This window comes from Maylandia zebra, linkage group LG6, assembly GCF_041146795.1.
Source record: "Maylandia zebra isolate NMK-2024a linkage group LG6, Mzebra_GT3a, whole genome shotgun sequence".
In the NCBI taxonomy this organism is placed as follows: domain Eukaryota; kingdom Metazoa; phylum Chordata; class Actinopteri; order Cichliformes; family Cichlidae; genus Maylandia; species Maylandia zebra.
This window is the reverse complement of record NC_135172.1, coordinates 3,905,305-3,928,432: the sequence shown is the minus strand read 5'-3', so window position 1 is coordinate 3,928,432 and position 23,128 is coordinate 3,905,305. Positions and strand designations below refer to the sequence as shown.

General features: G+C 40.5%; 1 protein-coding gene across 1 annotated transcript in view; it reads left to right on the top strand.

The window, feature by feature from the left end:
* tenm3 (teneurin transmembrane protein 3) overlaps positions 1–23,128 on the top strand; it is a 335,219-nt gene that overhangs the window by 50,012 nt on the left and 262,079 nt on the right. Inside the window, exon 2 of the mRNA XM_076884527.1 lies at positions 16,726–16,800. The gene's annotated coding sequence lies outside the window, so the exon portion shown is untranslated. The remainder of the gene's footprint in view (positions 1–16,725; positions 16,801–23,128) is intronic.

Here is a 23,128-nt window from a genome sequence, read left to right as displayed (position 1 = left end):
GACGATTATGTTAGTGTAAATGAATCAACACCCCCAAGTCATTCTAATCAACACTACTCCAACAAAGGTCGATTATCTTGTTAATAATTTTACTTCTTCGCTATGTATGACTTTGGATACTGTAGCTCCTGTGAAAAATAGAGCCGCAATTTAGAAGTGCTTGAATTCATGGTAGGGCTGGGCGATATGACCCAAAATTCATATCTCGATATTTTTTAGCTGGATGGCGATATAAGATATATATCGATATTTTTTTAAGCCATAAAGTAAGAACAAAAAGAGAGTTCTTAGTCAAAGCTGTGTCCCAGATGTCACACAGGCACTTTTATTAACATACAGTGTAGATGTACATGAAAAAAACTACTCAAAAATAAATTATGAGCATTTATTAAATAATAATGCTCCATAAATAAAAGAAAAGTATGTTGTTTTTGTCCATAACAAAAAGCTCACAATTGTGCAGTCAAAATGTAAACTAACAGACGCTGAGCATAATAACAAAGATTTCACAGCTGCTCTGTTCCCAACTTCTACTGTGTGACTGACAGCCTGGAGTTTGAAATCCGCTTCAGGTGCCATTTATGGTCCTTATACACACACAATACGGTAATATTACGTTGAAGCACAGTGCGTATCACTCCGCGAGGCTCCTCGGTTGCCGTAATGCTCCGACAATCCATCAAGCGCTGCAGCTCCGTAGCTTACCAAAGTTGTACTAAAACATTTTTTGACAGATTGCTGAGCGCCGTGTTCCACATAAAATCGGTTCGTGGCCATCAAACACAACCAGAATTCATACATAAGGCGCGCTGTCAACTTTTGAGAAAATGAAAGGATTTTAGGCTGTGCAGCCCCTGTGGGCTGCATGGCGTTAGCGTGGTTAGCTCGTTAGCGTGGTTAGCTCGTTAGCACGTTGACGCCGTCCAGCCCCACGCACGGAGCGATGCGCAGTAACTCGTTAACGGAGATTTGCCGTGTCCATCTTGTCGCTACCTGCAGGTGAAGCGATGGGGGAGGAGGGGGAGTTGTGTTCAGTGAAGGAGAGGCGAGGCGGAGTAACGTTGCGTAGAGACAAAAGTGGACGAAAGAGAGGCAAACTTGTGGCTCCACAACTATAATTATAACGTATATATCGATATAAAGGATATTGTCACATCTTATATCTCGTATAAAAATATATCGATATTTTTAAAAAACTCGAAATATCACCCAGCCCTAATTCATGGTATAATTCTCAAAAACGTAGCTTCAGTGTTGCTAACTTAGCGACTTTGTCGCTATATTTAGCAAGTTTTTGGACCCCCCCAGCTGCTGTCAGAGCAGGAGATGCTGACCCCAACGTGTCCAAACTGCAAATGAATCACGCATGAGCGAAGCCGCTGCTCCCGTCCTGACTGTAACGCAGTCAGTTCTTCTTTTACTCTTACTTTTTTTAGATCACAAGGTTTAAAACTACTTAAACACACAGACACACACAAAAAGTAACTCCACCAGAGTGCCTGCTTCGGGTCACTTTTGCCAGCACCAAGCCCGGATAAAGGAGCAGGGTTGGAATTGTGACATTAAAGAAAACAATAACTGCTAAAAGAATTTAATTTGTAGTTCTAAATATATTCTAAATACATTTTTACTCACTTTATGTCTCTTTCACAATGTTATTTCTCTCTCCTACAACATATGTTACAATTACATAAGCATAACCAATTATGCAAAATATTCAATGACGTTATTTAGCAACTTTTAGGACAGCCAATAGCGATTTTCCTTCCTGAGGAGTTGGCATCACTGCGTAGCTTAAAGCAGATAAATGGAGAGGAAATGGCGTGTCACAAATTTAGAGGATCATCATTTAGCCTAGAGAAATAGTTTGCTGCTTTATAAGAAAGCCCTCCGCAAAGCCAGAACATCTTACTATTCGTCACTGATTGAAGAAAATAAGAACAACCCCAGGTTTCTCTTCAGCTCTGTAGCCAGGCTGACAAACAGTCAGCCAACCATGTTGGATTGAGCCAACCATCCCTTTAACGTTAACTAGTAATGACTTCATGAACTTCTTCACAAATAAAGTTTTAACCATTAGAGAAAAAATGACTTATAGTCATCTCACAGTTGTAACATTATCTACAGCTACTCTTAGTACCATTGAGTCTTTTTCTCCAATTGATCTTTCTGAGTTTCTGAGCAAGTAGTGCTTGTTTCTAACTAAGAAACCTCAGGTATTGTCAGAAGAATATTTTGTTAGCTAATTCTTTTACTTTTCTACTAAAGAGGCAACTATCCAATACCAGCTTCTTCACCTTATTTAGTAGAGATGAAAAGGAAGACCACTACCACTAGAATAGAGAATACAGTGACCAATCCCTAGTCCTGAGCTGTACAACATCACACCAGTAATACTCTAATTTGGGGGCATTTATCAGTCTTGCTTAGGCTTCTCTTGTGCTAGGGTCAGGGCATCATTCATACAATAAAATAATGCTTGAAAGTGTCATTCAAACACTATTTTATCATTCTCCTCTGAGCTGTACAATTTAGGGAAATTGAAACAACAAAATGTCCCAGATAACTTTTAGAAAGGTTACATTTTTTTGTTTTTTCTTTTTCTTCTGTTTCAGAGACCATGCAGCTAAACCATCTGTTAGGTTAACAATTGTCTTGTCCCTTATTTCCTTCTGCAGTCTTTGGACAGGTGAACATAATAACAGATATTGCCAGAGAGACCTTATAATTTTTAATTAACACTTCAGCCGCACTCCCACATAATTAAACATACAGTGCGACCCCACATTTCCTCCATTTCTGCTGGAAAAATGGGAAATATGTGCAGCATAACGGAAATTATTTATAAAGCAAAAACAGAGTATAATCTAATGAGCTTCAAGGTCAATATCTGTGATGATGACATTTATTCTTCAGCAGCTTGAGTGTCATCAAAGCAGCATGAACATAAGCATCTGTTTAATTTCTTTAAGTAGTCTTCAGGAATAGTTCTCCAGGCTCCTTGCGATAGCTCTTCTGTCCAGGTTGTCTGCCTCGTGTTGGATTCTTGTTTAATAATATTGAGGCGTGAGCTCTGCGGAAACTAATCCATTACTGATTATGTTTTTTTAGTCCAGCAGTTGCATCAGGGCACACAAGGCAAGCATGTAAAAATAGACACCAGTTAAAACATGCCAAATCTTTCTCCTTTCATCCATCATTCATTCTTTACGTTATTGTTCAGCAGCATTTTGTCTATTGTCTCTGGAAGCAGAATTAACACCGACTGATAACAGAGCCCTCTGCAGGGTGTATAGCTCATAGCATGTCAGGCTCAGAGGCAAGCAGTTCACAGCTATGTTTTTGTGCATTATTATAGTATTTCAATTCAATTCAATTCAATTTTATTTATATAGCGCCAAATCACAACAAAAGTCGCCTCAAGGCGCTTCATATTTGTGGGTAAAACACAGAATAACATCTCTAAGAAATCGCTGGGTTGTCCAAATGCACAGAGTTTAACCAGCTGTTTTACTAACACACCACATTAATTATTAATACCCTGTAGATACAAACATGGCACACACTGCTCAAGTATTTGAATTCGAATGCTATTTATTTAAATAAATACATTTAATATGTTTAAAAAAGATGTAAGCCTGAGCTGAATAAAATCTGTTGTGGTCCTCACAGTACAAACACTGCAAACCTGTATATATGATGCATTATGTAGCACAGACAGAATATAAAGTGCTTAAAAACACTTTAAAAACCTACCATGCTGAAACTTTAAGCTGCTGCCTATCTGAAGCTTTTCAGATAGTATGCATTCATAATTCCATCAATTTTGACAAGTCCCTCAACAGCACTGGCTCAAATGCATCGGCAGGCAGATCCTGGACATGTTTTTCACTCACTGTTGTACCGCTCTCCTGACCTCCTGAAAATGATTTGATCCAAACATTTCAAACCTGGAACTATCACCTGTTTTGATGATGGTTAGGTGAACCGTGGATGTATCTCTCAGGTCTTATGTCAGGTTTTTGATTTTTTTTTCTATTTCTTAAGGATATGACTTTCAAATACTGTTCATCTACTGTTGATCATTTTTTCACATCTTTTGTCCTCAAGTGTTTTTTAAGGACACACTGCAAGCCATACCCAGATATATGTTGTCAGCTAATAGCTCTTTGTGAATTACCTTGTAAAAATACCATTATCCATCAAACCCATACTATGTATTCCTCCCAAACTGTGTTATGTAAACTTTTGTGTTTTTGACTAAAATGTCAATAAATGATGTGTTCTGGAACTGGTGCAGTGAGGCAAAGTGGTTTAAAGATATCACTTAAAATGGGCTCTTTTGTAAGTAGTCTAATAGCACCGGCTCATGGCTTGACTCAACTGCCTTGTTAAGCTTGAAAATGAGTGTAAATGAGAGAAAAGGCAGCCAATGTGTAAAGAAAAACTTTGGAAGACTTTCAGTAACTATTGCTCAGGATAACTGTAAAAATGTGCAAGAAGGTCTGCGTCCTTAGAAAGCAATATATAAATAAATAAGGCGTGGCTTGAGACTTTTGCTCAGTGCTGTAGACGTAAAACACACACATATACTACTCTCCATCCATCAGTGACAAGATCCTCAACATCCCAATGCATAAACAGTAAAATCAGAGTGATATAGGGATATAAATCTGACATTTATTCATATATCATGAGAAGCAGCCTTTTCAAGTTTTTGAGGAGAGCTTTTTCACTTCCATGTGTTTAAATCAGATGGTGCAGTAGCAGACCTTGTTTTAGGGACAATGGAGGTGCAGTGTTTGGAACTATTTAACAAACATCACATTAACCGTGTTGTTTTTGATTCCTTCCTCCTTTTTTCTTTTTTCTTTTTTTTTTTTGCAATTAAGAGACAGATGGATTTTGATTCCAGTGTAGGCGAACTGTAAGGTGATAGAGGTGTCATATGTTAGAGTTGGAGAAGTGATAGGACGACATGAGCCTCATTATCACTGCTAGAATGCCAAACGCTCTGGGGATCTCCTCTCATGCCTCAAATGAAACCTTCAGACTTATAATACATAACATTTCTGTGTTCATCTACATGTCATAATATACTGAAGTAACTATGATGGACACAAAAGATCAAAGTTTTTAACATATTTCTGCATTTTAAATATTATTTTTATCATCATCATCATTAGTAATAGTAGTAGCAGTAATATTAAGCAAGTGAAATATTTTAAAATCAACAAAGAAAACATTATTGTAGGTTTTCAGTCAGCCAAATGATGGCAGTCTTGGGATTGTGTTTCACGTTTCATACAAATATTACACCTTTCATTTCAGAACTGTTCAGAACAATTTAAAATGGCAATACAAAAATACATATGATTAGCTACTTTACAGAAGTACAGTGCATGAGGTATGAATGGTTGCAGAGCTGAATCAGTCAGTCGGAGAAAATGCTCCACTGCTTTTTGAGTAAGTGATTCAGCGGGTGGTGAGGATTATCCCTGATGGATAACATCATTCTATATTGTTCTGTGACCTGTCCACAACTTCAAATGTGTGCAGTTGACAGTCAATCGCAAAACTAGCTGTTGTTGTCAGCAGCTCTGATGCTGTTCCTCCAGCACATCACAGCAAAGTACACTGCACTTACCTTAGAAAATAGAGCCTGCTCACTACTGCATTGATACAGCCTCTGTAGTGGTCTTCCATTTCAGCCAGTCAATGTGGGTGCCAAGGCACTTGTGCTCCTCCACCACATCAACAACCTGCCCCATGATAAGGCCGTGTGGCTGTCCTTTTCCATCTGATGTCAGTCAGCATCTCTTTAGTCGTACTCACATTCAGAAGCAGACCACTCAACAAAACCGCCTCCTGCTGCCATCACTTCCCCATCAAATCCAGACACTTCAGAATCATCTGAGAATTTTTGTGTGGTTAGGAAAATGCATTCCAATCCAGACCTTCAGTGTGTCCGTAGCCTCATTTGACCAATGTCCTAACAACAAGAAATGTCATTTAATGAGCCTAAACTACTTCTGGGGCAGTGGCACTCTGTATATTTGTATGGATTTAGCTTTAGTTACAGGTTTAATTTCTGTTGTCTCAACTGGGTCAGTTAACATATAGTTAAAAAGCCAGTAGTAATGTCTCTTCACTGGAAATAAGGGGCCAATTCCAGCTTCTGACAATGCAGTGAGACAACTGTCAAGTCCAGACTTTTCCACCAGATTGCCCGAAAGAGAAGAGTATTGTGTTTTGTCAATCCAGAGAAGAGGTCTCCTCTGCTCTGTGGCTGTGCGCCTTATGCCACTGCATCTGATGGTTTGCATTTCACTGATGTAAGACTTTAAACTGCTCGGCCATGGCATCTCAAAGTACTACGTTTGGAAGTCTGTAGACTCTGGAGAAAGTTGTGGACTATGCATCTCAGCATCCACTGATCAAGGTCTGTGATTTCACGTGGCCTACTCTTTCATGGCTGAGCTGCTGTTGTTAGTACCAAGGAAATTTCACAACTGGAAAAACTAAACTTGTTGCACAGGTTTCGTCCTATCATGGTAGCACACTAGAATTCAGTAGCTCCTAAAAATGCTCATTCTTAAACTTTTATAGAAGCAGTGTGCGTGCCTAGGTTCTTGATGTTGTACACCTGTGGCGACTGAAGTGATTGAAACACCTGAATTGCATGGTTTGGATGTTTGAGTGAATACTTTTAGCAAGCATAGTGTATGCTGAGCCTATACTGTCAGACTCTATTGGATCAATATGTTAATGTACTTCCTATTCCTGTTGCTGCACATAGTTAAAATATTTCAGGTAGCCAGGCCCCTGTAGTCGGTGAGGGGGAAGGTAGCTTAGCAACCATTAGCTGTCATCCAGCTGACTGTTCTGTGAACTCACACCCAGGAGGCGCAGATGTGACAAAACTACAGGTAGGAGTGGAGGGGTATTATGCAAACAAAAGAAATCTTATTGAAGATTTCATCACCTTTTCTTCAAATAGTAACTATTTTACCACAAGTAGTGTTGGTGGTCTTGGCAATAATTAGTGTTTTTAAAAAATACACTGTACTCTAGATTCCATACTTTTAACATTGGAATTTTAACAGTAGTCTTAAAATCAGGAAATGCGTGAAAGCTGAACAACAAGCACTAAAATGAGAAAAGCAAAACAGGATTTTTTTATAAGTGTTCTGTGATTTCTTTCTGTCAATTATTCCTCCAAAGACTGTACTGTCTTAAGATCACATTCGATTCAATGTAATTCAATTCAATTTTATTTATCCAGCGCCAAATCACAACAACAGTTGCCTCAAGGTGTTTTATATTGTACAGTACACCCTACAATAATACATACAGAAAAAACCCAACAATCATATGACCCCCTATGAGCAGCACTTTGGCAACAGTGGGAAGGAAAAACTCTCTTTTAACAGGAAGAAACCTCCGGCAGAACCAGGCTCAGGGAGGGGCGGGGCCATCTGCTGCGACCGGTTGGGGTGAAAGAAGGAAGACAGAATAAAGACATGCTGTGGAAGAGAGACAGAGATTAATAACAAGTACGATTTAATGCAGAGAGGTCTGCATTAGTGAGTGAGAAAGGTGACTGAAAAGGAAAAACTCAATGCATCATGGGAATCCCCAGCAGCCTACACCTATTGCAGCATAACTAAGGGAGGATTCAGGGTCACCTGGTCCAGCCCTAACTATATGCTTAAGCAAAAAGAAAAGTTTGAAGCCTAATCTTGAAAGTAGAGATAGTGTCTGTCTCCTGAATCCAAACTGGAGGCTGGGTCCACAGAAGAGGGGCCTGAAAACTGAAGGCTCTGCCTCCCATTCTACTCTTACCCATATGGAAAAGATTTATATAAATCTTATAAAGTTTGTATCTGTCTTGTGTGAAACTTGAATGAAAAGCATACAAGAGTGAAAACAGATATAAGATCCATTGAAAAATCATATAAATGAAACTTGTGTGTTTTGGATACTTCCTAAAACAATATATGAAAGTAATGAGAAAGTGGCCACTTTCATGAGTAAATCATATAAGCCTTATATGATTCACTATATGAAGTAGGCCACATCTTATGCAAGTCTTTCATAAGTTTTTACTATTTCTTTTCCATGAGGTGGAGAAATGAGGTGATATGGTACTACAAGGTCATTAAGATAAGATGGGCCTGATTATTTAAGACCTTGTATGCGAAGAGCAAGGGTGTGAAGCCGAGTCTCCAATTCAGTAATCCTGGCCTCCAGAGCTGCAAACATGCTACATTTGTTACAAAATGGATTGGATTTATATAGCGCTTTTCAAGGCACCCAAAGCGCTTTACAATACCACTATTCATTCACTCTCACTGGTGGAGGCAAGCTACAGTTGTAGCCACAGCTGCCCTGGGGCAGACTGACAGAAGCGAGGCTGCCATATCGCGCCATCGGCCCCTCTGGCCAACACCAGTAGGCAAGTAGGGTAAAGTGTCTTGCCCAAGGACACAACGACCAGGACAGAGAGCCCAGGGATCGAACCGGCGACCTTCCGGTTACAGATGCGATTCCCAACCCCCTGAGCCACGGTTGCCCTCTACAAGTACCATTACTGCTAAAGGAGGCCGAGGAGTAACTAAACATCTGACACAATGAGCAGGAAAGTGCAGGAGGGACAGGTGAAGAGGCCATGCTGCTAAGCTAAGCTAGCGAAACGGTAGAGACACAGTGAGTGAATACTGTGACTATAAATTAGGTAGTGAGTACACAGAGAGTGTGCTTCGGATTCACACACACATTCACACACTGGCGATAGCAAGCTACATTGTAGCCACAGCTGCCCTGGGGCGCACTGACAGAGGCGAGGCTGCCGGACACAGGCGCCTCCGGGCCCTCTGGCCACCACCAGTAGGCAAACACGGGGTTAGTATCTTGCCCAAGGATATTTGGCATGCAGCCAGGATGCAGCCTGGGATCGAACCACCGACCTTCTGATTAGTGGCTGACCTGCTCTGCCACCTGAGCTACAGCCACCCCACCAATTACATTGCTAAGGAGATAAGCTACTCAAAAATACTATTGTGTGTTGGAACAGGAACAGGAAGTGATACTCTACCGCAGAGAGCGCGAACACCATCACATCTGGACATAAACTGTGATATTTGGGGTCTAGAAGTCGTTGACCTTCTGTGAGGGGCTGGGAGAGCTGTCTGAAGTGTCATCCAATGTGTGACAAAAGAATCCGCTAAAATGCTAATGACACGCTTGGCTCTCTTACCTTTATGTAAAGGTAAAGGTAAAGGTATTGACACTTTTGGAGTGTCCCTTTCAGAGCGTGAAAGGAGAGTTATGATGCATGCTCGATCATCCAGTTAAAGCAATCCCAACTGAATCCAGCCCACCGACTGTACAATGGGCTGTGAGGTCAGTTCCTAGATCATTAATATGCAAATTGTTATGACCACTGATCAACAACCACTGATCAAAGACCATGAGTCCCATTCACAGAGAGTTGAATGGCTGCAATCACAGCATTGTAAGATGGAGGCAGATGTACCCTTGGGCTCTTCTGTGTTGTGCAGTCCGCTTAGAAAGAGGTTGTTAGGTTTCCCCGAGCGTACACTATGTTACTCTGTTTGTGTCGGGGGACCCGATCCTTGGGGTGGACCAATTTTTGGCACAGCGTGTTTTGGGGTTTAAAAGCCACAGAGACCTGGTGTTTAGAAAAATGTGTCTCAGTTGTTCCGATACTCCTGACATGTACGGGATCACTACAGGTTTTCGCTTGGGCAGTGGTTGTCCTTCTCTCCTGGATCACCTGGAGCTTTCTTTAGGAGCCTTCCCAGACTCACAGTCTAAGAAGGCTAACCTGCCACTTTTCATATCCTCCCTGGTGAATTTGATGTTGATGTGTCAGTCCATCGAGTTAATGTGATCAGCGAATTGTGGTACATCCTGAGATTGGATTTCCACCCAGGTGTCATCCACATACCTGAACCAATGGCTTGGTGGTGTTCCAGGGTAGGATAGCAAAGCCCCCTTTTCCACTTCTTCCATGTACAAATTGGCCACGATGGGTGAAACTGGGAGCCCACGGCACACCCATGTTTCTGCCTGTAGTACTGACCCTTGTATGTGAAGTAGGTGGAATGAAGACACAGTTCAAACACACTTGGTCGATGCTGAGAGTGGTCCTGTTGGTGAGGTTGGTGTCATCCTGTAATCTCTTACACACTACCTCCAACGCTTCCGTGACTGGGATGCAAGTGAAGAGAGATGTAACATCGTATGATACCATGGTTTCAGTTGCCTCCATAATGACATCTCTCACCTTCTCAACAAAATCCAGGGTGTTCTGGATGTGGTGTTCAGAACTGCCCACCAACAGGTTGAGGATTGAAGCCAGAAACTTTGAGATGTTATAGGTGACCGAGTTGATCATACAGACGATTGGTCTTGAAGGTGCACCCTGTTTATGTTTCTTTGGTAAGCTGTACAGACTTGGTGTTAATTCCCCTGGTATGAGGTCCGGTCAATATCATTGTCTTGTTCTAACTTCTTCATACAATCCATCACGCTCTTCCTGTAAACAATTCCTGGGTCTCCTTTCAAGGACTCATAACTATTTTTGTCACTGAGCAGTATTTTGTTACTCAGAGGCTCTTGACTAAAGAGCTCATTTGCAGACCTTTAAGCGTAATCCTGTTTTGTCTGCATCTGAGGCTGAATGGTTCCTGTAATCAGTCATCTTACATGCTGTTTGCTCAGCATTTGTCAAAGCTGGGAAGGCACCTAAAGAAAGCTCCAGGCAATCCAGATCCCTTATGTGTCCTTATGTCTGATTATGTGTCATGTGTATACAAATACAAATGGTTCAAAGCCATCCTCAAAGTCATCCTCTTTCTTTTCCTATTGTATTTTAAATGTATGCAATCCATAAAATATTAGTAAAGATATCTATGTAACACCTTTTACTGCGAAGCCCCGCAAGGGACACTAGAGAAAAAGAAAGAAAGAAAAGAAGTACTTTTGCAAGATCCCAAGTTACTTTTGCGAGATCACGCAAACGTTTTGCGAGATCCTGTTAAAGAGTTTTTCTCTTCTTTTATCTTACTTCTGTTGGTACCAATACACTCAGAAAAATTATGGTTCTTAAATGGTTCTTCAGATGTCTTCATGGTTCTTTAAAGAACCATCATATGTCAAAGAACCTTTTTATTTTGTGGATGGTTCTTCAGCTATTACAAATGGTTCTTTAAAGAACAAAAGGTTCTTCATCCTTAGCTATCTATATGCTATATGCCAATATTTATGCCATGGTGTAAATGGCATAAATATTTATTCACTATAACAAGGCTGTGAATTATACTGTGTGTTTTCTTTGTGTGCATGTGTGTGCGAAGGGGGAGGGCGGATTACCTGGCAATTACCCTTTAAGAGAAGATGGTAGGAAACTGAATATTCAAATAAAATTTAGAAATAATTGCTTAAAAATATACTGGTGGCAGGGGTGGGGGGTGAAAGCCTAAAGACCCTAACCCCCCCCCCCCCCCCCCCCCCCCCCCCCCACACACACACACACACACACACACCCCTAACCCCGCAAACCCATTATGAATATGGTGAGTTAACAAACAGTTGACACAATACACACATTCAAATACTGTACTTTAGTTTTAAATTTTAATAAAGCATTACTATTTTCTACTCCAAGGCATTACTTTTGAGATTATTATATATTTTTGAAAATATAGCATAATGATAATACTAGTTATTGTAAACTTTACAAACCACCCAGCAGTATGTAAAGTCAAATTATAAAATACAAGTAAATAACAATTGCAGAACAGAATGTCAGTGTAATGAACACACACTTCGTTTTGACAAAGCACAGCTTAGGTAAATGATCTGAGTAGCTGTTCGTCACTGAGCAATTTGTTAATATGTGTTTCGAGCCAAATAAATGACAGGGAGAGAGAGAGTGACGTCAGAACACGTCATACTCTAACCTCCCGGGAGCGGACGGAGGTTCTTTAAAGAACCATTTTTAAAAAGGTTCTTTGAAAAACCATTAAAGGTGCCCCAAAGAACCATTTCTTGATGGTTCTTTGGGGCACCTTTAAAGGTTCTTCAATGAACCACTGAAAGAAATGGTTCTTCAAAGAACCATTGTTTGAAAGGTTCTTTGTGGCACCAAAAAAGGTTCTTCTATGGCATCAGTCTAAAGAACCACTTTTGGTTCCAGTTGGCACCTTTATTTTTCTGAGTGTAGATCTGTCCAGAGTACTGCAGCTGGTTGTCAAAAAATGCAACCAAAATCACCAGGTCATAGTATGCACTGCGATGAGTGTGTCCCCTTACACCAAGAACTGTGTGTAGTGCAAAGCACTGATTTAATTTTTTAAAGTTTCAGCCAAGCTCAAACTGAAAATCTATGATTCTCTCCCACAGGTTGTTTCAAGGGTTGGACTGGGAGAAAAAATTGGCCCTGACATTTTCGGTCCACGCGGCTCACCATGATTACTCAAATAAATAAATAAATGGATTTAATTTTGTTTGATTATAGATATTGAAACTGCAGCCTGGTGCTACCGTGACGAGTTGTTACTAGTTATTGCTGGTACTACGGTGCAGCATCAGCAGCTCCAACGGGTAATTTTACATATTTTGCTGCCATCTGTTTTTAGTTTCTTTTTCTTTTCCTCTTTTAGCTTTTCAGTGCCACCGTTTCGTCACTTCTTCCACACTGAAGTCTATTCTATACAGGGCGTGTTGCTAATAAAAATGAACAAATTGGCTGCTGTCAGCATTGTACAGCCGGTGCACAACAGCCCTTCAACTGACCCATCGGCCCAAAAGTGCGGCATGCCAGCGCGGTTGCCTTTTTATGACTGTTAATACTGTATGAATTCATTAATGCAGGCACTTTGCCGCCTAGAAATCTTATCTGTAAAAATTATGAACAGTGACAAGGGGCAGCCCGGACTGAGTCCAACACTCACCTAGAACAAATTAGACCACATAACATTGCAGAAGGGTGCCAACCAAGACAGCCCTTCAAAATACAGGGCCTTAAAGAACTCAGGGCGGATCTCATTGATATCTGGTTTCAGCATCGCCACCACCAAAGTAAATGGACTGGTTCTTATATAGTGCTCTTCTACTCTATCTGAGCACTCAAAGCATTTTCATGCAACTTGCCCATTCACACAGGCACGCTTTTCTATGTTCTTTCTATGTAAGTGGTTTCTGTCTAACATTCAAACCTGGGTTTACTATCTTGCCTAAGAATATTTGGCATCCAGACTGGAGCAGACGAGGATCAAACCACCAACCTTCCAATTTATCTGCTCTATCACCTGAGCTACAACCACCCCAAAGGCACCAACACTCTTACAGTCGCAGCTCCTTGCAGCAGGCTCAGTAATGGATGTCTGGAGCATGGCCTCTCCGGCATCCTCCTGCCACCTGATCCAGCTCACCACCAGGCGGTGATCGGTTGAAGCTTAGCTCCTTTCTTCACCCAAATGTCCAGAACATACGGCCGCAGATCTGATGATACGATTACAAAATAGATCACTGGCGAACTACCCAAGGGCTCCTCTGCACTTAGTAACATTGTTATGTGTGAACTTGGTGTTTGTTATGTTATCTAACCGTGATGTAGATTCTTAGCAGAAATAACAATTAAATATGCAGCCTGACAAGCTTAACCCACCTTTAGAGGCCAGCTGTAAAGGTTCAGGTGTTTTGGAGGAATTTCCATATATTTGTGATACTGTCTGCTGCCGCGTCTATTAATGCTTTTCATGATCTGGCCACAAACTATAGCAATTCCCAGATCTCCTTCAATAGGCAGTTGGGGAGAGTCACAGTATAAAACAGAGCAACCTTCAAGTGCATGCAGTTTAAAGTTTCAGAGTTCAAGTAGGCAGCTCTCAGATTAATATAAATAGCAGCGCCAAGCAGTAAATATATTAAAATATTCATCTGCCACTTTGCTGTTGGGGTTTTTTGAGCCTGCTAACACAAAGAAAACATTTCTATGTCAAACTTGCTTCAACGTACTCCCTTCTAACTTGACTGCAAACTGTGAAATTGCACGTGTGAAGAAAGTTCTTCTTGTATGTTCACTGACTTTTTCCACCATGTATATATATGAAAATATGAAAAACAGAAAAGTGATAACATACCAAATGAAATTCTACTTACTTTGTAGCAGCATATTTAAAGACAAATCAACAGGAGACACAATTTTGAAAGACATTTATGGAACTCTGTCTCAAATTAGTTTATTATCCAGCCAAAAAACCTGGTTTGTGCAGTTTATCTGGAAAGTATACATACATAATTCATTCCTCTCCTCAAAATTCAATATTAAAAATTAAAAACAAAAATATAACACGTACACAAGCAGTGACAGCCTTTGCCACTCAACTGTGCTGTAAGTGCTCTGAATACTTCACTGCATTTAACAAGTGTATCGTACATTCAGACCCTAAACAACAGGCCATGAATTTGCTGGCAGTACACGCAGAAGATATGTTGTTTGTTGCTGGTTAATGTTGATTCTTATGTTGGGTAACTGGTACTGAGTTAATACAATAATGTTCTTTTAGCCATATGAAGACGTTTGGTGATCCCAATATAATTACATGTCAACTGATGCTCTCATTGCTGGTTGCATCACAGAATAGATCCTCACATTCAAAACAAACTTTTATCAGTTTCATATAAAAAGATCTGAGCTGTAGTCATTCATTCAACGTGTGTTCACATTTTACTTTGCAGTCGCTTTTGCTTAACTGATGGTGACATACTGCTAATATTCATTGTAACTTTTATGAAGGAGATGCTTTTCTATGTGGAGTGTTTATGGGGTAAATAGTTGTTTATTCATTTTCATGAAGCAGATTTGGCTGTTGACATGAATTGGTGAGTAAATACAAATCCCTATCTGCACTCTAAAAGCTCTTGTGTTGATTAGTGAGAGGGTAGGGAGAGCTATAGAAGAGTGGGGGCGTGGGGAGTGAGGAATTTGTTTACCGCACACTTTCCTCCCTCAGATCTGATTAGCTAAATGTCACATTGAATAGTTGAACCTCTCTCGTGTGTGTGTTTTTCTATATGCAGACATTTTACCAATGAATTTTTATTTGATGATGTTTTAAAAACTGAAACAATAGCTGTGTGTATTTATCATCATCTCTCGCTTTCTCTGTCAGACCAGGTTGAACAAAGTTCATCAATATCAAAGTTTAGAGGTGGACAAAAGCTCCATCGACTCTATTTAATCTTGACAGACACAAGTGCGCTGCCATGCAAACATAATATAAATTATTGGAAAATGAAATATTCACATTCACTTACAGTTGCTACTGTCACTTATTAGCGACTTTAGAAAAATGAAACCAGATACATTAAACATCTGATTGCAGAAGTAGCATTGTTTATATATGGCATTGTTTTATCTCTTAATTCATATTCTAAACATGAATTTATGACTGAGACCCTGAAACTGACTCGAGAACAGAATGACCTGCTCTGGAAACATTATGAGACAGACTATGTTAGATAGAGATAGACTGGCCAAGTGAACAGAGTGAGGTCCACTGAGGCGCTGACTGTAAATTAGGCTGAGGATGACATAGCTCATAAAGAGCCTTGCTTTCTTCGGGGGTTGGTTGCTCCGTTCTGTTATGGGGAGTTCAATTTTATTTATACAGCCCCAAATGACAACACCAGTCGCCTCAAGGTGCTTTATATTATATCATAATAGGTCAAGAAAGAGGATCTTGATGCAGCACAGCAGACACACAGCTCGGTGAATAAACAAAAATAAATGTTTGTAAAAATGCACTGGTTTAACAGAAGCTGGCTGAAAAAGAAACAACAGGTACAGGAGTCCTGGCAAACACAAAACATAGAAACAAGAAGTTCAATAGAAGAGCTCAAGTAACATTGTCATAGTGGAGACTTTGTGCGGGTGGGGTGATGTTAACAGTCTGTTTTGACAGACCGTTCAGATTAGCATTACCTCCACCTTCCAAATATCCTGTCACATTTGACCTCTGCTCTCACGTTTATTTCACTTCTGCCTTTGACTTCAAAATGTGTAACGTCTCTACAGAAAGCGATGTCAAGAGAAAGCAAATGAGCAACCTAGGTAGCTAAAAATACACTGTAGTCAAATATTGTACATGTAAAAAGCCCAAGTTATTCATATCAGCAATTTACAAGTTGTGTTATTCCATGAACCACTCAAATCAAATCAGAGTAAACATCTGGCCTTGTGTTTACAGTTCAAAGTCTGTATTGAATTATATATTGAATGTTTTATTTCAAAGTTAGGTGGTGGTGCACAGGTAGAACCAAAAGAGAGAAATGTTGTTGTTTGGGTGAAACAAAAACGTGTGAAGAATTTTGTTCTGCAGGTTCATTTAAAATCATTTCAACACTTTTCATATAGTTTGACTTTACAACAACAATCTTCACAATAACAGTAATGCCAAAGTTCAGTAAAGTAAAAACACAACTATCTGATTGTGATTACTCATCAAACTAAATATATTGTGTGTGCTTCACAATTAACACACGATGTGATTAGTTAGAGGCAGTGTTGGCGCAGTCACAGTTGGTGCTTTTGATTGGCTGATGTGTCTGTTGGCACTTCGTCTGCCATCCACGAATTACAGACAACAGGAACGTTTAGCATGTAATGCATGTGTGTCTTTCTGCCCTTAGTCTTGGAACCACAGACGGTGCAACAGGACTCCATCAGACCGGTACCAACCAACCACTAGACCACACAACAAGTCGGTAGGTTCCATTCATATCCTTCATCTGCCTCTCCACCTGTGTCTCGTGCATTTCTAACTGTTTTGCGTTGTCTATTTGTGTTGCGCTTTTTCCTGCCTAAGTTTTCGTTGCTTTCTGTTTTTGTGTTCATTTTTTGCTGAAGTCGTTCTTTCTGTTTCCTGCTTAATCTCACAAGTAGATTATCACCAATTTGCCTTGATTAGGCCATTCTTCCTGCAGTTGAGGCGGGAAGAAAGACAAAAAGCCACTCTGCAATTTGAACACGTGCAAGGAACAAGTGATTGCGATCAATAAAAAAATGAGCAGGGAGAGAACAAGGGTGAAAATAAATGAACAAGTAAATAAATGAATTGCCAATTTCTGTTCTCGTCAAGTGTTTTTTGAAGGCAGCTCTTGAGGAAAAGCTGTTTCCGCTGAAGGACAGCAGTCTCTGTCTGAGTGTGGGTGTCTCTGCCTCTCCTTTCTGTATGTCACTGCACACCCAGGCTCAAGGTGCTTTAGACTGAGGGAGTGTGTGAGTGAGTTAGTTATGGGGAAAAGGAAGGGGTTAGATTGAGGGTTGAGCTGTCTTCCTCTTACATGGCAAATGTGGGATCGGAAACAGCAACACTGGATTCCAATCATTTGACCTGCACACAAAGCAGCATTCACTCAGTTTTAATATCGCTCTGGGTTCTTTGCTAGCTTAGCGTTTATATCCAAGCTGAAGGCTGCGCCATTATTCTCCACCTCCGCACGCCACAATCAGCTCATTGTAGGGTAACTGCAAGTGGAACCGATAAGCAGGATCGGCAAGCAGACTAACAGTTCCAAGAAATGCGACTTTTACTTTTACTACATAAACCAGTTCTAGATTCCCATGCTAAAGCTAACGAGTCCCCACTGTCCTCTGTCCACCATGCTGGATTCACAGCCACAAATGGAGCCACAGTAAGGTCCTTCATAGCTTTATTTTTGTACGTTAGTACTGTCATATTGAGGAAATAAACAGACACTAGAAATCTCTCGTTCTTCTTTAGGCTGAGCAGCAAAAGCAGGAGTGTAATGGTTTTAGCTAACTAGCTAACTAGCATCATTAACTAGTTAATGTGGCTAGTAGTATTTGTGTTTGCAGTATGCCCTAATTCGATTTTTTAACATGCATGTTTGCAGACTTAGCCCTTAGCACTGTTACAGTAACAGAAAATACAGAACACTAGCTGACAAATACAGCAGCATAAATACAGTGATCGGTGCTGCTGTGACATCAGTGTTAGGTCTGATTACTGTCAGACATCAAGTGCACGTCTCCTCTCTGTTTGTCCCAGTGTTGTCAGTAAAAGGGCACTTCTTCGCCACAGAACTGTCATTTAATGACATCAGTATATTACACTTTTAATGACACAAAATTAGAGCCTTCCCCAGCACCTTCATACTGGTCTACACGTTTATTATGTAAACAGGAAACTATACCAAGTATGTGTCATGTAGCAAACTGGTTCAGTTGTGAATATTTATGCATATGACACCCATGAATTATCTCACTTTGTGTTTATTTAACTAGCTCTGTGTTCTTTTTCCTTAGCTTTTTTTATAAATAAAGGTGAAAGACATTGTATTGTGTCACTTAAAGAGTACTGAAGTCCCTGCGTGGGAGTCCTGTGGTTCAGAGTGAAGGCTGACGGCTCAGAGGTGAAATAACAGTCCTCACTGGGACAAACCGAATGAGAAAACCCTACTGACACGTGGACTGACAAGCTAACATTTACGTCACAGCAGCATCACTGCAATGACACACAGGGACAAGACAATAAAGCCAACCTTTTCATCTGTAGTGTGTATTTGTGTATATATATAGAAATATATTTGTCATGTTTAGGTTTCTATGCATATTAACAATGTTACCAAATAAGAAATTCACTGTGACTTATATACAGATTGTTTATTTAGTTATTATTAGTAGTAGTAGTCAATTAATTAATTTTTAAAATATTATTTCTTTCACCTTCACCAGCTCTTGGACTCCAACTACACCCCGGTGACTTTGTCTGTCCTCCTTGTTTATGTCTTCTCCTTCTCTGTGATGAACCTAATTCTGTAGTTTTAGCCCATTTGTTCTGCGCTCTTTCACCAAATGATGTTGTCATGTCTGTCTCTGTTTCTCTATAATGAGCTCTATGAACCTGGTGCTTATTCCAGTGATGTTAAATCTAATAGTATACAATACAGTCTAAATGTATGTTGTTTTCAGCAGCTTTTGACTAAGTTTGGTCAGGAAATGTTTTTGTCCGTTAATTGGTAGGACCTGGGACCATTTCGTGGCCTTTGCGTTTTTTAATTCCACGCCATTTCCACTGTGTTTAATGGAGTATAGCCAAATTTTCAAACATGTATTTTTTTCCCATTTTATTTTAAAATTTCAGTCTGAGTTTTTTAAATGAGCTTAAATGGCTGAATAAAAGGCATACATCCACTATCGAACCTCGTGGCCGATTTGTGCCCCATTGAAACCCATTATAAACGCTATTTTTCACGCCAGAAAAATTACGGTCAAAGGGATCGTCAGGTTTCCAGCTTAGGTTTCGTTTTGGACTACAGGCCTTAGAGTTGTAATTTTTTTATTTGTCCACCGGGTGGCGCCCTTGCTCCACATGTGACGCCTGCTGGAACATACACATGTTCTCCAGCGGCCTGCTCGAGACAGATACCCGGAAAAGGCAGACTAATTTCCCGCGTACAGCAGCAGCTTGGCCCGCTGCTCGTTCCGGACCATTTTCTGACCTTAGGATCATTTGAGGGTGCATTAATTTTTTTTAATCAACAGGAAATGACGTATTTGTTTTCACGTGGTAGCAGAAGTGTGTGCTGCAGACACGGGAACCGAACCATATGCTCCGGCGCTGCGCGAAACACACCCGCGGCAGAGGCACTCCTCCCCGTGGGAGCAGGAGCAGCAGCGCCGCCTGGGGACATTTTTGGCTTCTGCAAAAAAAATTAAAACCGGATCGAAATTAATGTTCGTGCCAATCTTTTGTCCATCTAAAGGCCTAATTATAATAACAATAAAATATTACTTCAAATGTTTTTTTTGGAAAATATTTTATGTTTTATGTTTTATGTTTTTGGGGCAAAAAAAGCAGTGCGCTCATGTGACGAAACCGGGATATAAAGGGTTAAAATCCGCGAAATGTAATTAAAACTTGACATGAATATTTCAAGGAGAAGTAGGTCTAAAAGATTGGCTAATTTAAAGTGGAATAAAATATTAATATATAAATTTTTTATAGCACTTTTTGGGCGTGGTCGATAGTGTGCATTTTATGAAATGCGCTCCTGGAAAAAAAATAAAAGGCGATCGAAATGACTGTTGGTGCCAATCTTTAGTCCATCTAAAGGCCTAATTATAATAACAAACAAATATTACTTCAAATGTTTTTTTTGGAAAATATTTAGTTTTTTTGTTTTTTGGGGCTAAAAAAACAGGGCGCTCATGTAATAAAACTGGGATTTAAAGGGTTAAAACAATGAAAATATAATTAAAACTTGACATGGATATTTTAAGCAGAAGTAGTTTTAAAAGATTGACTAATTTAAAGTAGAAAAAAATATTGATATATAACATTTTTAGAGCACTTTTGGGGCAGGACCATTTTTGGTCCCGAGGTTCACGAAAGGATGGGATTTTGAGGTTCTACCAAAGTTAAACTTGACAGGCTGTTTCATCGTTCCTCAACTACAGTCTTTTCATGTTCAGCAGAGCCACCCCGACACATACATGTTATAAATTCATTCAGGAAAGCAAACATTTCCACGGCGCAGGACAGCCGGCCCTTCGAGCTGTGGCTAGCTGAGAGCTAGAGGGACGAGACAGTGATAAACACACGAGGATGGGAAAATAGCAGGAAAGGAAATGTGGAAGTTGGCGGCTGCACGAAGGGAATGAAGGAGTGAAGGAATTTGGAAACAATGGAGTCTTTGTTAACACTGACCTTCCCTCTCTCCCTGCCTACACTACACCTTCAAGCTACCTCCCATCCCTCACTCCAGCTGCTCAGGGTATTTGTTTTGGTATTAGGTACTGTATCCACCAGCCAGTCAGATTTCAGATAATATTGCTAAACAGACGCTTGTGGGAAGCAATGACCTTTAGCATGCTCAGTTCACATTTTTAGAGCAGTTGGTTCTCTTTATTGTGTCTTTTTAGTCGTGAATCCTCTTGAAATTTCTTTTTTAAATGTGAATTTAAGAGTCAGTTAATCAAATTATATAACTGTTTATGCTAACGCTTAACAATTAGCATGAGGTTGGATTAAACAAATATAGACACTGAAAAGTCAGAGCTATTCAGCTCCTTTGTGCTTCTCGGCCCTAATTATCATGTAGCACTCTGAGGCAGGCAACTGCAGCATTCAGAGAAAAGAATAGATTAAAAGAGGCAGCTTTATTGCTGTACTGAAACTAAATAATTAAAAAAAATCAAGAAAAGAAGAAAACTAGGAGCAAACAACTGGAAAACTACAGGGTGCCCATGAAACTCACAGAAGACTCTGGAAGCAAAGCAAGAGGGGACAACGCAACAGAGAAGACAGGAAGACACAGATTATTTACACAGAGGGAGACTAGAGCAGTGTGGACACAGCTACACAGAAGCTGACTGACGAGACACCGGGAAGCAACACTGAACATAATACACACAAGATTATCAAAATAAAACAGGAAGTAATATACACTGGAGCTCAGAATCAGACTTTAGACTGAGCTCAACACTGGGACTGAGGATAAGCAGACGGACTGGGGAGACAAAGGGACAAAACACAGAGAGAGCAACATGAGAACAAGAAGAGGGCAATAAACATTGACGGGACTACAAATGTATTCATTAAAAACAAGACAGGGAAAGCAGACAGAGAGACAGAACACAGAGAGATGAGATTTTAAATCTCAATGACATTTTTATCTTGATAAATAAAAGACTAATTAGTGGCAGGTCCAGGTAGCTTTACAGATGGCGCCATACCAAAAGCAATTTTGTAAAAACTTTGTTGTTAAATTTTACTTTTCTATTGGTAGCTTCAAAATATCTATAAAAAGTATTCACTCACCCATCCAAATCATTTGTTCCAATCATATGATTTGACTTCCATGGCCACAGGTGTATAAGACCAAGCACCTAGGTTATGCAGATTGCATAACAAATATTGTGAAAGACTGGGCTGCTGTGAGGAGCTCAGAGACTTCCAGGATGTGCAACAAGTCCAGGCATGAAACTTCCTGGCTGCTAAATATTCCAGTCCGCCGTTGATGGCATCATAACAAACGTGGAACCGATTGGAAACATCAGCAACTCAGCCCCAAAGTGGTAGGCCACGTAAAATCACAGAGCGAGGTCAGCGGATCAGAGTCGCATCGGGTGCACAGTAGCTTCACATCAGCTCGAGAACAGTGCGTAGAGAGCTTCATGGAGTGGGTCATAATGACGGAGCAGCTGGAGATGCTGCCACTGGACTCTGGAGCAGTGGATACGTGTTGCTCGGATGAGCCTTGGTTTGGCAGTTGCCAGGAGAATGGTACTTGTCTTACTGCATTGTGCCAAGTGTAAAGTTTGCTGATGGGGGATTATGATGTGGGCTTGTTTTGCAGGAGTTGGCCCCCTTAGTTCATTTGAAAGGAACTCTTAAATTGACTCCACAGTGTCTAGGCATGCTGAAAAATTAACGCTCCCAGCTTAATGTAGATGGCCCTTCCGGTTCCAACATGACTTCACATCAGTGAACAAAGTGCGGTCCCTAAAGACATGGATGAGCGATTTTAGTGTGGAAGAATGTGACCTTAACCCCACAGAGCCCTGACCTTAACCCGATGGAACACCTTTGGGCTGAATTACAACAGAGATCTCTCATCCAACATCCATGGCTGACTTCACAAACGCACGTCTGGAGGAGTGGTCAAAAATTCCAGAAAGAAGTTTCTAAATGTAAAGTTTAGACATTTTTCTGACAGTCCAGCATTGATTTGTGCCCATTTTAAGAAAAAGAAGTGATGCCTTTCCATTCGTCCATCTGTATTAGGCTGACCTTAAACTGGACACTGAACACACAGGGATTACTGTTATTTCTGTTTACACCCCCACCTCCATCCTCCCCCCACCACACACTCACACACACACACACACACACACACACACACACACACACACACACACACACACACAAAATAGCTCTGTCAGTGTTTTTCTCTCACAAGATTGCCATCCTTGCATCTGTCTTTCTGATCCCTTTCTTTTTTTAATCTGAGCAGAGAGGAGGATTAGTTGGAAGGAAGCAAAAGGTAGCAAATGGAGAGAGAAAGA